Below are 15190 nucleotides of genomic sequence, written 5' to 3'. Positions count from 1 at the left end.
ATTTGGTTAACATTCCAATATTGTCAGTGTCATGTGGCCACCAGAGGCCCATGTAGAAATGCCATTTTACAAGCTCACTTTTTAAGTTGCCTTCTCTCCCTAAACACGATGACATCTGACACACATTCATCTGCATGCACATAGGGGATAATACTCTTTGAACTCAGTTTTGCTTACACTACCACTTTGTAGGAACACTATCAGACACCTTGAACATTCTGTACAAGGGTTAAGTTCATCACACAAAATGTAGCTATCACAATAGAATAAACAATAGCAACCTGGCATGGTAATATGGATGATGTTATTATATATAGGTCATGGGCCCTTTATTTAGACAGAGGAGCATTTCGCTGTCACTGAGAGGTCGACCCATGCCGGAATTCCAGCCCAGCTGATTCCTGTTTACTCCATGCGAGGGATGCTGCCCTGATCTCCACCAAGACGGGTAGCTTGATGACACATAACTACAGGTAGCAGGGAGTTACTTCACCCTACAGGGATTTGGCAGGTTCACTCACCCTAGACATGATAGGTTAAAATACGCTACGTAGGAGTACAATATATTACAGTACTCGTATGCAAGCATATATTCTTTGTAATCAGCAAAATGGCTGTTTATCTATTTCACCATTCTAGTCATGCCAATCGTATTATTCTGTTCCCTTCTAATGATTATTGCAGCACAAGTATTTTACTCAAGAATCATAATGCTCCAATTAATATTGAAACATGTTACTCTGTATTTCTTGTGTATCTCTTTGGGTATGCATTTGTAACTAAGCGAAAGGGTTCTAGATCTGTTACTGTGATTTCCTTGGGGTGTCAGGGTTGCCATGTTTTGAGGTTGCACATCTATTTGTTACCCTGTCAGATTGGGGTACAGATAGAGAAATGGGAACTACCAGGACTTAGCCAACATGTTTGGACAGTGTGTGTGGAATCAGTTTCGCATAGTTCTGAAGTTTATGTTGTCCAACAAATGCACAGTTCACTTGGGAAAGTATAAGGTGTATGACATCAGCACAGTGAACATATTTTTCAATGGTTTTGCTCTCATTGCAGATACAATCAAATAATGACTAACAGAAATAGGCACAGTCTCTTCAATTACTAACAATGGGTATGTTTGAAAATCCTGCAAACTTTGGGACCTCTAAAGCTACCTCCATTGTTTTGTCCCAGGAGCACACACATGGTAACTTTTGGGCCAGAAGAGACACTCCACTAGTCTTCTCACCCAAGGGCCTGAAGGGAGTGTTTCCAACCCCAATACTTAGATCCACGCTTGTGGCAAACATTTTGTGTGCAGTATCGGTACCCAGAGTAGATGCCTACTGGCCCATATACATTTCTGAACATTAAGGCCTCTTAATAATCATCAGAATTGTGTTCGTAAACTTATGCAGGTCGTTGTGAATAGTCCTAAGAAGTAATCAGTGTAGAAAAGCACATTTTGAAATCTTATCTTATCTAATTTTCTAGAAGTTTGTGAATTTTCACATGCCCTTAACCCCAATTGTTGTGATGTTGCAAACTGTATTTAAAGTTTGTCACTTTTGCACAACAAAGCCCACAGGTGTTTTTTATTATACAGAACAATTTTGTAGGAGAGTTTTCGCACACAAAGATTTTTGTGGCAGATTTCTTTACCAGAATGTAGCTAGAGATAGCAGACATTTTCTTCTACACAAATTGAAATGCAGAATTCATCTCTTAAATGGAATAGCCAACATTCTTGGATTTGGTTATGTATTTAAAAAACAAAATTAGTTATTTTCACCATTAAACAAACTTAGGGGCCCATTACGATCCGCAACGGTAAACGGGACCGACCGTCAGAGGTGCGGTGGCCCCGCTATGCCAATTAGGATGCGCCCGCCACACTGGCGGTCGCATCCAGCATGTGATGCATTGCCGTGGGCGGGGTTTTCAGCAGCATCCGCCGCACAGCCCAATATGCATCTTGTGCATTGGCATGAACAATGTGACAGTCACCGTGCGGTGCCTGCCACCTTGTGTATGCCAAGTGCACCCCCCAACACCCTGGGGGCCCGCAACAGGCCCCCAATGTCAAAGACCGCCTGCCTTTCCATGGCAAAAAGAAACACAACTGATGGACGGAATGCAGAACAAATCAAAGCATTCACCCAAACTCAAGAGATCTGGGTTAAAACCATCATTCTTTTGCTCACCATGCCACCCCAGTTTAGACCTGGCCATATGAAAATCAGTCTTGACCCTGTGCCTCATGGGAACAGTCCAGCCTGAACTGCCAAGCCAGGTCCTCCCTGGACCGGAAACAAGCATCCTAGGGCCGGTTTCAGGGTTTCTCCCCTCTTCAGCCAGGATAGTTTGATTCCAGTGGCACAGCGAGCCCAGGACCCACGTCTGGGCATACCTGGAGCACTTAGGGCGAGAAAGCAAAAGACACACAATTGGTGGATGGAATGCAGGACAAATCAAAGCATTCACCCCCAGTGCTGTTTGGGCTGGACTGTTCCCATGAGGCACAGGGTCAAGACTGATTTGCATATGGCTGCGTTCAAACTGGAATGGCATGGTGAGCAAAAAAACGATGGATTTAAGGCCAGTTCTCTGTACTGGGGTTCATGTATGACATTGTTCTGCATTCTGCCCATCAACTGCTGTTTTGCGTTTGCCTTTCCATGGCGGCATCGCCCCCATGGAAAGGCCTTTTTCCGCATGCAAGCACCGCCACCATATTAACTGTCTTTCCGTCCACTGCGGTGCCCCTCTCCATACTAATATGGTGGGGGTGTCACAGGGACATTGGTGGGCGGATCGCCACCGCCGGCCCGGCGGTGGGCCCCTCAGAATTTTGATGCTAATTCAGAAAATTCACAACTGAGCAAAATTGATTCAAAAGATATTACATTTGTAATTTTCAAAAAGATGCCTGACACAATAATTTTAGTGCTTCATTTATGGATTCTACTCTGAGAGGTGATTCACAAAGAATTTGCTGTGAAGTAGTCTTGGATTATTTCTGGCCTACTCCTGGAATTTACCTACTCACAGCAAAATCTTGGTTTAAAAGAGATTGTCGCTATTTTCTCTCTTGCTATGGAATATCTTGAACAATTCAAACAAATACAGTTCATCATTGACCCACTAAAATGAGATTGGCTGGATGATGCCTTAAAGCCAGGGGTAACTAAACAATTTCAGAACTTTTCACTGACTGAGAAGTTATGTGTCTCCCATGGAAAGTAGCAGGCACAACAGATGTTTGACAAATCTCAAGTTTTGTATTTTATTGATCTTTACAATCTCATCAGTTTTGAAGAATCATGAGTCCCTATTCAAAAAGATTTTGCTATGAGTAGATATAACGAACTCTGATTTAGAGCTTGGAAGATGAGTTACTCCATTACAAACATATTTATTTTATTTATTTATTTATTTTTATATATATACGATACTATTTGTAAAAATGCGGATGGAATATCCTCCATTTTTCTGACAGAGTACTCATCCGCTAAAGTATAAATCCAACCTTAAGCCAGGAATGCTATCAGAATAAGGCAGAGAAACATCTTTGTGAATGGGGCCATTGGTGTCTCCATCTAGTTCTGTTCTAAATTTTTACGGGCTAGTACAGCTATGCACAAAAGCTAATTCAGGACTTTGATTATGATTCAATCTAGTATATCATAACAGCATTTATTGATGAGTGTTTTGATGTTTACTGGCCTTCAAATTAATCTAAAAAAGTATTTGGTGCCGATCACGATCCGGCAAAAAATATCCCCGTGCGACTCGTATCGGTCCTTTTTACCGTACGAATCGTACAAGTGCCGTACGAACTGGCAATCACGATTCGCATGTTAAAAAGTCCATACGAACCGCACTGGGAATCATTCCCCACACGTCCTCGGGTCGGAAAATGTGTCCGACACGTCCTCGGACGATTTACCGTACAAACGTGAAAAGCCAAGTCCGACCGAGGAATCACGATCCATCCCGTGCGTCCGAGCGTACAACCGTATGGAAAAAAACACCGTCCGCACCGAACATCCATAGCAACCATGGAGACATGTGCCCGCATACGCGCCCAACACTCCCCCCAGCCCCTGTACGTCCGACACGTACCCCCCGTGTATGTATACCCCCACCCGTCTAGGTACACCCCAGTACGTTCCAGTCGAACCCCCACCCCAGTACGTGTCATACCCCCGTGTACCTACACCCCTGTACGTACCAGTCGTACACCCACCCCAGTATGTGTCGAACCCCCCGTGTACCCCCACCCCAGTACGTTCCAGTCGTACCCCCACCCCAGTACGTGTCATATCCCCCGTATACCGATACCCCAGTACGTTCGAGTCGTACCCCCACCCCAGTACGTGTCACATCCCCCGTCTACCGACACCCCAGTACGTTCGAGTCGTACCCCCACCCCAGTACGTGTCGTACCACCGTCAATGTACACCCCCCCACCCCAGTACGTGTCGTACCACCGTGAACCTACACCCCAGTACGTTCGAGTCGTACCCCCACCCCAGTACGTGTCGTACCACCGTCAATGTACACCCCCCACCCCAGTACGTGTCGTACCACCGTGGACCTACACCCCAGTACGTTCCAGTTGTACCCCCACCCCAGTACGTGTCGTACCACCGTCAATGTACACCCCCCCACCCCAGTACGTGTCGTACCACCGTGGACCTACACCCCAGTATGTTCGAGCACCACCCCCACCCCAGTACGTGTCATATCCCCCGTCAACCGATACCCCAGTACGTTCCAGTCGTACCCCCACCCCAGTACGTGTCATATCCCCGTCTACCGATACCCCAGTACGTTCGAGTCGTACCCCCACCCCAGTACGTGTCACATCCCCCGTCTACCGACACCCCAGTACGTTCGAGTCGTACCCCCACCCCAGTACGTGTCGTACCACCGTCAATGTACACCCCCCCACCCCAGTACGTGTCGTACCACCGTGGACCTACACCCCAGTACGTTCGAGTCGTACCCCCACCCCAGTACGTGTCGTACCACCGTCAATGTACACCCCCCCACCCCAGTACGTGTCGTACCACCGTGGACCTACACCCCAGTACGTTCGAGCACCACCCCCACCCCAGTACGTGTCATATCCCCGTCAACCGATACCCCAGTACGTTCCAGTCGTACCCCCACCCCAGTACGTGTCATATCCCTCGTCTACCGACACCCCAGTACGTTCCAGTCGTACACCCACCCCAGTACGTGTCATACCCCCGTGTACCTACACCCCTGTACGTACCAGTCGTACCCCCACCCCAGTACGTGTCGTACCACCGTCAATGTACACCCCCCCACCCCAGTACGTGTCGTACCACCGTGGACCTACACCCCAGTACGTTCCAGTCGTACCCCCACCCCAGTACGTGTCGTACCACCGTCAATGTACACCCCCCCACCCCAGTACGTGTCGTACCACCGTGGACCTACACCCCAGTACGTTCCAGTTGTACCCCCACCCCAGTACGTGTCATATCCCCCGTCTACCGATACCCCAGTACGTTCGAGTCGTACCCCCACCCCAGTACGTTCCAGTCGTACCCCCAACACAACCACCTAAGTACGGAGCGCACCCCATGCCCCAACATCACAACCGCATGTACGAGTCGTACAAAGCCACACACAAGGACGTCATCGTACAACCAAATGGCCCATGTACACACCGTACACACGCTCAAAACGCACGGACACAACCAGGACAAAACAAAACAACACAAGAATACACCATTCGAAAGGCACAAAGCCACTAAACATGTCCAACTACCACTACAATAACACAATCACTGACCTGCAACTGCCAAAAACAAACAGAGGCCCAATACACCACCACTCCTTATAACACACCCACCCAAATTTCAAACACTGCCACACCCACCCATGGACCAATAAAAAGGGCCCACACACACAAACCATGAGCCTTTGCAACAGACTCACTGCTGCCAGACACCACTGAACCAGACTACAAGCTACACCACACCTTACACTTGCACACCTTCACACGACCACCCTCACAAACACCCTCTCATCACATTCACACACACACACACCCATCCACACAACCCACCAACATCCACACCCCCCCCACACCCACACCATCCCCACCCACACCCCTCACCATGCCCACTACCAAGAATCCAAAGTTCAGTCACCGAGAGTTGGAGGTCCTTGTTGATCAAATCCTCAGAGTCGAGCCACAGATCTTTGGAACATTGGTCAGAAGCACCAGCCAGGCAGCAAAAACAGACATGTGGCAGACCATCGTCGATGCTGTGAATGCCGTTGCGGACACCAGGAGGACCAAGCAGGATTGCCAGAACAGGTGGTACGATCTGCGGAGGAGGGTCAGAGCCAAGAGGCAGGAGGAACACGACCAGGCCAACGCCACCGGAGGAGGGCCCTCCCGCAGACCCGTACAGTACCATCCCTGGGAGGAGAGGGTGATGGCCATACTGCCGGTGGAGGCAGTTGAAGGATTAGAAGGACTCCGAGACCCGGGTGAGTACACAAACAACGCACCACACATGGGGGGAACTGCAACCACAACCAAAATTACTAACAGGCACGCAACCACCACAAGCCATCGCATGACTCAACCACACTCCATGAGCAGGCACATGCCACTGCTGCCACCATGCCCCATGCACCCAGCTGGACAATGGCAAGTCACAGGCCACAGAAGACAACAACACATGACACGGTAACCCGGATGGCGGGAGGCTGGGCACCAAAAATCACATAGTGCGACTCCAAAGCAGACAACAATGCCCTCTGCCCATATGGCCTAGGTCACAGCCAGACAAACAGTGTGTCCCAACACAGGAATGACTTGCCAGCAAATGCCGGACGCCTTGCATCAACACATGGGGGTGAAGGCACTGGTTTGCACATGACGGCAGCTAATGAACAGCCAACATTGTGAAAGAGTGGCAGCACACACCACCACAGCAGCAGCGCACAGACACACATCACACCAAATGGGTGCCTGGAGATCAGAAACAAACTCACATCAACAAGCCAAGGGCCACTCAAAGATCTGCTAACAGTCTGTGCCCAGGAAGCTGGGCCAAGGTGACAGAGGGGGACACACAGAGGGAGGGAAAGGGGGACAGAGAAGGAGGGAGAGGGGGACAGAGAGGGAGGGAGACGGACAGAGGGAGGAGGCTGACACACAGAGGGAGGGAGAGGGGGACAGAGAGGGAGGGAGAGGGGGACAGAGAGGGAGGGAGACACAGGAAGACGGACAGAGGGAGGAGGCTGACACACAGAGGGAGGGAGAGGGGGACAGAGAGGGAGGGAGAGGGGGACAGAGAGGGAGGGAGAGGGGGACAGAGAGGGAGGGAGAGGGGGACAGAGATGGAGGGAGAGGGGGACAGAGAGGGAGGGAGAGGGGGACAGAGAGGGAGGGAGAGGGGGACAGAGAGGGAGGGAGAGGGGGACAGAGAGGGAGGGAGACGGACAGAGGGAGGAGGCTGTCACACAGAGGGAGGGAGAGGGGGACAGAGAGGGAGGGAGAGGGGGACAGAGAGGGAGGGAGACACAGGAAGACGGACAGAGGGAGGAGGCTGACACACAGAGGGAGGGAGAGGGGGACAGAGAGGGAGGGAGAGGGGGACAGAGAGGGAGGGAGACACAGGAAGACGGACAGAGGGAGGAGGCTGACACACAGAGGGAGGGAGAGGGGGACAGAGAGGGAGGGAGAGGGGGACAGAGAGGGAGGTAGAGGGGGACAGAGATGGAGGGAGAGGGGGACAGAGAGGGAGGGAGAGGGGGACAGAGATGGAGGGAGAGGGGGACAGAGAGGGAGGGAGAGGGGGACAGAGAGGGAGGGAGAGGGGGACAGAGAGGGAGGGAGAGGGGGACAGAGAGGGAGGGAGACGGACAGAGGGAGGAGGCTGATACACAGAGGGAGGGAGAGGGGGACAGAGAAGGAGGGAGACACACGGAGAGCAAATCAGTCCTTTGGTGTGTGGGAATGTCTGCTCGTCAGCAGGTGGACCGCGTGCATGTAGACAAGGGTGGCCAGTGCCAGAACCCCCCCTCTTCATCATGGCAAAACGCAGGGCCATGTCACAACCTGTACACGAGCACAAGGACAGCTACCTGCATCATATAAGTGTGTGGATCCACTCCATGTGCACATGTACAGTGCTACAAGGAAGGCGCAAATGCATGGCTCGCCACACCTGCCCACTCCAATGCTGACTGCAGTCACACTTGACGCAGCAGGTAAGACTGTGCCACACATAGTTAAAGGGCCCAAAGTGGTGCCCAAGGGACACACCCATGCACAAGTGCACTGTGAGTGGAATGCAAGACCAATCCTAATTCCAAGAGGAAATATGCCACCTTCGAAAATGATGAAACATGGATGTTGCATGGACAAAAATTAACATTGTCTCTCTCACACACAGGTCAACGTCGTGGTGCACCCCCCAACACTGGGGGGGAACACTCACGGGACCTGGATCTGCAGGAGCCCGATCCCACCGGCAGCGACCACTCTCACCACTCTGCGGACGACCCCGACCAACCTGGCCCCTCTGGTGTCCAACCACCTGCAGCACCTGCGTCAGGTACAACTGTGCCAACCACCACCCCCACTCCTGCCACATCCCAGGAGACACCCAGGATCCCTGCCCCAACACCACAATGCAGCCAGGCTCGCCAGGAGGGACACGGTGTCCCGGGCACCCAGGAGGAGGCAGGCGACAACGCCAATGCCACCCCTCAGGGGTCCCGGAGACCCCATGTGCCCACAAGGGCAGGCCAGGCGCAAGTGGGCAGGGGTGGTGGGAGTGGAGGACGGCGGAGGCACGAGCCTGACCAGTTGGCTGGGGATCCCGCATTGTCCCATGTCCGTAACATCCTGGACACATACCGGGAGGACACCACGGGCATGGCCCAGGTTGTGTCCACCCTCAATGAGATCAAGGGGAGCCTCGATGAGATAAAGACCCAGCAGGCCCAGCAACATGCCTGTCAACTGCAACACCAACGGAGGATGGAGGACAGACAGGCTGAGCAAGTGACGGCATTCCAGGGGATTCACGCTACACTCCGTCGGATGGCCGACACCATGGCCGACCCTCCCTGTGCCAGAAGGCGGAGAACATCACCACCCACAGGGAGGGAGCAGGAGGAGGAGGAGGAAACATCCGACGGAGCATCCCAGACGTCGTCACGGCCTGCTGCTGAGGTTCCCCGCAGGAGGCCGGGTCGTCCACGGAAAGGACCGTGAGGGTGGCTGCTACATCACCATCTCCCAGGACACCTGGCCTGGCACCTGGCCCACTGGAGCAACAGCATCACAGCATCAAGAGACATTCTCTGCCACATGGCCCTGCTGGTCACTGGCTGACCAATGTTGACAAAGACTGTGGCATGGACTCTGAGGATTTCCAATGCCAAGGACCCCAACTCCCCTACTGAACTTTGGATTCAAACATCCCGGAAAGACCCTTACTTGCCCCCCCCCCCACCCCCACTAATAAATCACACTATGATGAGTAGATGCCTGCTGGTAGCATTATTACCTAACATGTGTCTTGTAAAGTCTAAACATGCCTGAGTTATCTGTTCTCTTCAACCATCCACACTCTGGGGCCTGAGTCTGGCACAGGACACATGGGTCACAGTTTATTAGGCAAGACAGACATGGAGCACCATACACACCCGTGATGGGCACAACCAGCTGAGGGGGTGGCCGGACAACCGTGCTGACAGACACATTGAGTACAGCAACAGTCATGCGCAGAGGTCAGGGATCCTGTCCAGTGTCCTGGGGGGCACCCAGGTATGTGTAGACAGGTGGCAGAACCATGTCCTGCAAGCTTGAGTCCGGTGGATGCAGAGAATGGGGGCCTGTCCAACGTTGGATGCATGGGGATGGCACATGTCACAATACCCACGCAGTCATGGACATCATGGCCAATACACAGTGTCAGCCCACACACACAGCTTGCATCTCGCCACTCGACACATTGACACATAGCCACAATCAGGGAATACCATGCCAGACATGCAGGATGCACCGTGCCAACACACCAGCATTGACTGAGAAGAGGCACCTTGGAGGCATAGGGACACCTTTATTAGTCATGTTTTTGGGATAGCAGAGGCAACTTGAAGTACACATGAACACTTCATGTGGAGTGACATGTGGGTCCAACACTGGCACCCCCCTTCTGCAGCACAAATGCGTGATAGCCATGGTACTGGCACACAAGCGTCGGCTAACAGCTAAATACCCACAGCTGCACACGGAGAGCCTGCCATACACCATAGATCCGCTGATGTGGAAGTCCCACGCCATGTCAAGCCAATGTCAACCGTATGTGTCCGAGGGCAGTGTCACACACATTGATGCCATCATCACAATCCACCATCCCATCACTGATGACTGACAACCAGGCAGCCCATCTATTCTGGTGTACCCAGCTGCATGTCGTGTCCCATGGGGATGCCACATGACTGCAGAGGAACCAAACCCCGACCTGGGCAGTGTGCACACATCGTGACCAACTGCCACACCCAATACACCCCAGATGCATCCCTTACCCCATGGAGACTTCCAAACGTGTCCGTGCCTGTAACGCTGAGTCAGCCCACGATGCCATGTCCATGAGGAATAGCAGTGCCACAACAATGCAACCAGCAGATGGCATGCGCAGGTACCTGGGGAAGAGAGACACACAAGAAGTCAGCCACAAAAAGCACAGCCACTTGCATGTGCATTGACTCGACACATGTATGGATGACAACATGCTAGGTCACAATTATGACTGGGGAAATACTACCATCACTGCCACCATCACTCCAGTGACACACCCACACACACCTCTGACTCACGTGCCATACATGCAGGTGGACACACACATCACAACACATGCCACACGGGGACCAAGGCGTGCACACTCAGACACTGGTACTCACCACTAAGCAAAGAAGTCGCGTATGAGCCGAGTCCGGATGTCCTCTTGCGGCTCCACATCCTCCACATCACTAGCCCCATTGCCAAGGCCTTCGTCCTCCACGGGTGGATGGTCCTCGTCATGTTGATTCAGGATGAGTGGCACAGCTCTTTCAACTGCCATGTTGTGCAGCATGCAGCAGACCATGAAGATCTTGCAAACCTTCGCCGGGGCATATGGGAGTGCGCCGCCGGTCTTGTGGAGGCACCGGAATCGGCTCTTCAGCATGCCAAACGTCCTCTCTATCACACGCCTTGTCCGGCCATGGGCGGTGTTGTAGCGGAGCTGGGCCGGCGTGATGGGGTTGCGGAGAGGTGTCAGCAGCCAAGGCATGTTGGGATAGCCAGCGTCCCCTACATGGAAAGCACATGGATATCGTTAGAACTGGCGAAGCGGTCGTGCTGCTCGGCTATACAGAATACAGGACAGACAGACTGTACCCACCAACAACACATGCCCGTTCGTTGCGCAGCTGCATCATCATATCAGGCATCCCGCTACGCCTCATGATGTAGGCATCATGTGCTGATCCTGGAAAACGAGCACAGACATGTGAAATCACCATGTTGGACAGACACACCACAAGGGCATTGATGGAGTGGTAGTGCTTTCGATTTCGGTACGCCACCTCCCGTGCGTGTGGTGGTACCAAACCTACATGTGTCCCATCTATGGACCCAATGACATGGGGCATCCCTCCCAGGGCATAGAATCCACGCTTGACCTCTGTCATCTGTTCAGGGGTTGGGAACTTGATGAAGTCATCCAGGTGAATCAACATGGCCTCCAAGAAATCATGCAGCACACCGCTGAACATGCTCTGGGACATGCCACTAACATGAGCTATGGTATTTTGGAAGGTACCCGTGGCAAGAAAATGTAGGGCAGCCATTACCTTCAGCTGGGGTGTCAGTGCCGTAGGATACCTGTGCTGCGGTTGCAGGTGTGGTGCCAGTCTCGCCGTCAGCTCCAGAATCAACGGTTGGGTGAAGCGGTAGAGCCGGATCCTGTCATTCTCCTGCATGGCAGCCAAGTCTGGAATTATTCGGGCAACAGGCGGCGCTCTGCAGTAATTTGGAAGTGACAAGGAAGAGTGAGTGCACTACGACAACAACTCATGTCTACTGAGCACATGTAAATCTGGCAATACACACATGCCACATAGGGAGTCAGATACGTGCTACATGCCCAGGACACGTATGGATGCAAGGTGACACTCCTTCCAAGACCCAGCTACACACGGAGATTGAGAACCTCCCCATGCCACGCCATGGGAATAGCTGTGTCCCAGTGCAAGTGAACAGCCAGACGCAACACAGGAGTGACATACACCCACACATCAGCAGAAGTAGGATGCCGATTGCAGAGACTGGTAGCGGAACACCGGAGCCACAGGTCACATGACATTACACTAGGCCTGCCCACACACCTTGCCATGAAGGTGCACATGTCATGACTCACCACACATTCCTTGTGAGGATGCTGACATGGCCTTGTCACGCTACTCCGTGTCCCATGCATACATGTGCAACTCACATCCGATAACACATGTGTCATGGTGTGCGGAACAGTGTGCAATGACAATCTACACACAGACACATGTTGGTTGCTGCAACGGCTGCAGCTTTTGAGGGTGCTACTACATCAACCTGATGTAAATCCCGGACACATAAATGACATGGTCACATTGTGCACTGTGGCTAGTGACAAGTCATGTGTCATGACCCCTGTACCGGGCATCATGGGACACTTCCGTGTGTTGGTGTCCGTGCCATGCCAGTGACGCTCACCCCAAGTGCGCAGTACGACATGCACACATGTCATAGGAGTCAAGGGCATGCCTGGCACACATTGCACCCTCACACAGTACACCTGTACACATCTCATCATACATCTGGTGCCTCCTCCACTCAGGAGGCATGTTCCACATCACAGCCTGTGACACCTGTGCCCCACACATGTAGTAATGCACAGGCGATGCACTGATGTCCATTCCTGGACAAGTATGTCCATCCATGGACATGTATGTCCGCCCAATTCCTACCTGTGTGTTGCCTATCACCACAGTGATGTGTACAAACCGCCGTACTGCTGCTAAGAGGGCCTGTGTATGTTTCCAAATCACTGTGGGAGTGCTGACGTATGTGTACCCATCGTGATGGCGAGCGTACAGGCATTTGTACGGTCCGTACCACTACGAGTACGCATACGCGTGCTGAACCATAGTGAGAGGGCCGTACACTCGCATGTACGCTCACTATCACTATGGGTCTGCACGCGTATGCGTACACGTAGTGGTACGGACCGTACACACGCATGTACGCTCACTATCACTATGGGTCTCCTCGCGTATGCGTACTCGTAGTGGTACGGACCGTACACACGCATGTACGCTCACTATCACTATGGGTCTGCACGCGTATGCGTACACGTAGTGATATTGAGCGTACATGCATGTGTACGGTCCGTACCACTACGTGTACGCATACGCGTGCAGACCCGTAGTGATAGTGAGCGTACATGTGTGTGTACGGTCCGTACCACTACGTGTACGCATACGCGTGCAGACCCGTAGTGATAGTGAGCGTACATGCGTGTGTACGGTCCGTACCACTACGTGTACACATACGCGTGCAGACCCATAGTGATAGTGAACGTAGGATGCATGTACGGGCCGTTGCCATGCATTTGGGGTGCCCTAGGGCCCCGAAACGCACCGTACCTGTGTGTGATTCTCCAAATTACATAGGGGACAAGTATTAAGGCCTACATGCATGCTGGTTGTCATGGAGACCAAGTTCAAATTTCGAAATTGTTCTGGAAGGTGCACAGCAGAAGTCAGTTGGAATTGTTCTACTTTGTTGCAATGTGTTTGTGGGGGTTACATCATGCAGGAGAATGAAACTGATAGGGAACCCACAGACTGCTAGGTTTGAAGGGATTGGTGGAAACATAGGATGCAAATGTGAGTGACCAATCACTCTGTACTCCTGTGCATGAGACTGGGCAGAAGGGCACATATAAGGCAGCCAGGTCCCATGAGGGAGTACTTGCCTGCACATATTTGCATTTGTCGACCAAGCTGCTGCTACTGATTCCCTGGAACCATGTCAAGGGCTGTGGAGAGGTCACAGCCATTCACCCTGGAGGAGAACATGGCTCTGCTGGATGTGATCCTCCCACAGTACCCCATGCTGTATGGGCGACCAGGGTATCAGGTGAGTGCATAGGCCACTGCCACAGACTGTCCCTGTGTTATGACTGTGACTTCCGGCATTGTGTCCTGGTGTGACACACATGCCATGTACTGTCGGGGGGGTACCGGGGGGGGGGGGTGCCTGATTCCTCCCAGCAGTGCCCTGAGACAGGAGGGGTGGGTGTGGAGTCCTCCCAGCAGTGCCCTGAGACAGGAGGGGTGGGTACAGAGTGCTCCCAGCAGTGCCCTGAGACAGGAGGGGTGGGTACAGAGTGCTCCCAGCAGTGCCCTGAGACAGGAGGGGTGGGTGCGAAGTCCTCCCAGCAGTGCCCTGAGACAGGAGGGGTGGGTGTGGAGTCCTCCCAGCAGTGCCCTGAGACAGGAGGGGTGGGTGTGGAGTCCTCCCAGCAGTGCCCTGAGACAGGAGGGGTGGGTACAGAGTGCTCCCAGCAGTGCCCTGAGACAGGAGGGGTGGGTGTGGAGTCCTCCCAGCAGTGCCCTGAGACAGGAGGGGTGGGTACAGAGTGCTCCCAGCAGTGCCCTGAGACAGGAGGGGTGGGTGTGGAGTCCTCCCAGCAGTGCCCTGAGACAGGAGGGGTGGGTGTGGAGTCCTCCCAGCAGTGCCCTGAGACAGGAGGGGTGGGTACAGAGTGCTCCCAGCAGTGCCCTGAGACAGGAGGGGTGGGTACAGAGTGCTCCCAGCAGTGCCCTGAGACAGGAGGGGTGGGTGCGAAGTCCTCCCAGCAGTGCCCTGAGACAGGAGGGGTGGGTGTGGAGTCCTCCCAGCAGTGCCCTGAGACAGGAGGGGTGGGTGTGGAGTCCTCCCAGCAGTGCCCTGAGACAGGAGGGGTGGGTGTGGAGTCCTCCCAGCAGTGCCCTGAGACAGGAGGGGTGGGTACAGAGTGCTCCCAGCAGTGCCCTGAGACAGGAGGGGTGGGTGTGGAGTCCTCCCAGCAGTGCCCTGAGACAGGAGGGGTGGGTACAGAGTGCT

Source organism: Triturus cristatus, chromosome 5_1 (assembly GCF_964204655.1).
Source record: "Triturus cristatus chromosome 5_1, aTriCri1.1, whole genome shotgun sequence".
Taxonomy (NCBI): Eukaryota; Metazoa; Chordata; class Amphibia; order Caudata; family Salamandridae; genus Triturus; species Triturus cristatus.
Note: the sequence above shows the minus strand (reverse complement) of the source record.